Here is a 3,065-nt window from a genome sequence, read left to right as displayed (position 1 = left end):
CCTCCAGGACATTTTTTAGAGTCCCGCTGATCGTACTTTGGGAACGTGAATATTTTGATTTGAAATAGGTCATTTCTTCGATACGTGTTATCGCTCGATTTTCAAAATGTGTTAATATGCCTTTGTACTTTTTCCTTCTTCTGTTTTTAGCGGTCTCAACTAGTGCCCCAGGAAGATTTACTTATCTTGTTGGCGAGACAATTGAGATTTTAAAATGCGACGCATCCAATTTGATGGTGAGAATTAGAGATGTAGGCGAGTGAAGTTATTTGCGAGCAGTTCGAGCCAGATTTGTAGATTACTCAACCTTGAGTCGATTCTTTTCGAGTTCGTGTAGCGGGATAATCAAATCAAACTTTTAATTAGAGCTTGTTATCTTTGATTGAGTAACCACATATTTATCTATTTTAGTTTTTTATATTACTTTTTCAAACATACATCTATTGTACTTGACTTAGTCAAGTTGAACTCGAGCTTCTTGCTTTCATTGGAGCTAAGTCGAGTTTGAGCTCGAGTACCGAACGATTCACAACGACTCGAGTGCAATCTTAAACTCATCTCTCAAATAGGTCATCTCAAGATAACCCAAATCTTCCCCTTTTCCTAGGTCGAGGGGGAGGTCGACCGCCGGTGGTGGCGGCGGCGCCGTCGGCCTCCATGAGGTGCAGTCCCCGGGGCCGGAGGGGGTCTTGCTGCTGACGTCATCCAGAGTCCAGCTTACATTCCTTCTGGGCCTGGATCGGACCTGTCGCTGTCAGATCCGTTGGGCACAGCCCAATGGATGGCTTCGGCTCTCTGCCTCTAGATGAATCCCCAAAACCTTTCCTCCTTATAATCCTCTCCATCTCCAGCTCTTTCTTTCCACTTCCAACATCTCTCTCTCTCTCTCTCTCTTTGTTGCAGAGTGGGAGAGGGAAGAAACGCTTCAGAAGATGAGACGCAAGCGCGCGTATCTTCAAGGTACACGCTTTGCATCAGATTACGGTTCTATACCATGGACCCTCGTATGTTCATGGCGCGAGACCTGCTCGTGTTCTTCTTCTTTCTCTTTTCGCCTGCGAATCAATTGCTGCCTGACGCTTTCCGGACCGTCTTTGCTTGTTCTAAATTCCTGATGATCTTGTTCTATCGTATGGAAATGTAAGCCACATGTTAACGCTGTTGCAGCTCAAGAACAGTGGTTCCTCTACATGCATGTAGCTGATCAGTTCTCTTGGTTTTTCTGCGTGCGTGTATATGTTTTCTTGATCATGAGCCCATCTTTCATTGATCAAAATGGAAAAACCATGTGCGCGTTATACTTAATTTTATTCTATCCGCACTATAAATTCATTTCTACCAATTTAATAATTTAAGATTACTTTATTTTTCATCTTTTGTAGGTCAACTTGAAGAGGCCACCATGGGTGGAATCTTTGCTGGATTTGAAGCAAAAGCAGCAACATGGAGCTCTTTAGCAATGGATGCTTGTTCATGCTAATTTGGCGCTATCCTATCTGAGCTTTTTCCCCAACTACTCCTCTTTTTTCATTTTTCCGTTTTCAAATTCTCGCCCCCCGTCCCGTTCCACCCTTCTTGACCTTGTAAGACCTTTTCTTGACCTTGTAAGACCCCCCTCCGCTCCCGCCCCCTCTCTTCTCCTTCTGGTCCCGGGCTCTGAATCGCGAGCGAGCGATGTAGAGTGCCATCGCCTGCCTTCCCCGTTCCCACCCAACTCATCTTCTCCTTCCTTGTCTATCCCTCCTGAGCTACTCCGTCCCGAAATAAACAAAAAGAAGGCCGAACTCGCCCATAGCTTTTCTCTCTTGAAACAAGCTTATCCGCCCGGCATGCAGACTTAATTGCGACCCGGAGCCTTTCGTTAGCCTCTACAACATGTGAAAAGATTTAGGGAAGGATGATAAAAAGTGTGAGATTATTACTAGGGTCTTTTCTGGTTTTCTGTTCTTAGCTAGGAGTCGAGACTAATTGCTGTTGCTGTTATTCTTGAAAGGTTATATGGCGTGTATGCCCTTTTCGTTGTTGTGTGAAGGGCAATCGATTGCAGTGTTTTTCTTTTTTCCTTTTTTGTACTTGTATGGGAGGCAGAAACATGCGGTTGCCAGGGGCATCAGTTTCGTTGTTTTATATGTTGTTGGGAGAGCCTAAAATTCAAAAAAAGAAGAAGGAAAAGATAAAAACAAAAACAAAGAAAGAGTGCGTGCAGATCAGAATAAATAGTATTCTCTCAGATCTCTCTCTGGTGAGAGCTTCTCTTCCTCGTGACCATTCTTATGTTATGTACTGTATTATTGGAACTCTCTCTCTCTCTCTCTCTCTCTCTCTCTCTCTCTCTCTGTCCGAGTTATTTTTCTCTTGCCTTTGTTTTTTACTTCTAGCTGCTGCAATGCTGTTAATGAGGAGTGGAGGAAAACAAACGGTGAAAATCTCTCATGATCATTGTACCAGAATAAAGAAAATAAGTTTCTGTTTTTTAGAGAGAGAGAGAGAGAGAGAGAGAGAGAGAGAGAGAGAGAGTTCTTGTTGTTAGGGGTTTGCTTCTTGTTTTATACAAGACAAGTGGGTCGGAGGCGAAAGAGATCTGGAATTTTTTGCCGCTGAAGGTGTTTTAGGTCCCCGTTGAAATTTTCCCTTTTTTGGCTTCAAAGAAGCATGATTCGATTTTGCAAAGTCGAAAAGTTCGGATCGAATTTGAGCTGGTCCCTCCTGCTGCTGCTGCTGCTGCTGCTTCTTTTTTTCTTTTAATCTTTTTGGGAAATTGGGGCACGATTATTTGAGCACCCGTTTGTCTATCACTTGACGGGGTTAGACCGTGTAAGTAAAATTTCTATTTGCACCGGATGTGGTAGCCCCAGGTCCCATGCACACCACGTAAATTGACGGACTAGACAGGTTGGTGGATGGGGAAATTGCATCGGATGCACAAATTTGGTTGTTCAAACTCGGGCATCGCGCAGAAAAGTCGTACATGTTTACCAATTATCACCGAACAACCAATTGTGATTAAGCTGTCTCGAGTCACCTAATTCATTACACTTTTAGATCGATTACAATTAGTGTAAAGG

The 3,065-nt window shown here is 43.5% G+C and overlaps 1 long non-coding RNA gene across 1 annotated transcript; it reads left to right on the top strand.

The window, feature by feature from the left end:
* The first annotated feature begins 614 nt into the window (after positions 1 to 614).
* Positions 615 to 2,297, top strand: LOC115690585 (uncharacterized). Its single transcript, XR_004006858.2, has 2 exons — positions 615 to 960; positions 1,383 to 2,297. It is a non-coding gene; the product is annotated as an uncharacterized LOC115690585 (long non-coding RNA).
* Positions 2,298 to 3,065: the final 768 nt, after the last annotated feature.

Source organism: Syzygium oleosum, unplaced genomic scaffold (assembly GCF_021117445.2).
Source record: "Syzygium oleosum isolate NSW1041296 unplaced genomic scaffold, Sole_v2.1 Sole_v2.06, whole genome shotgun sequence".
NCBI classification, from domain to species: domain Eukaryota; kingdom Viridiplantae; phylum Streptophyta; class Magnoliopsida; order Myrtales; family Myrtaceae; genus Syzygium; species Syzygium oleosum.
Note: the sequence above shows the minus strand (reverse complement) of the source record. Positions and strands in the feature narration are given on the sequence as shown.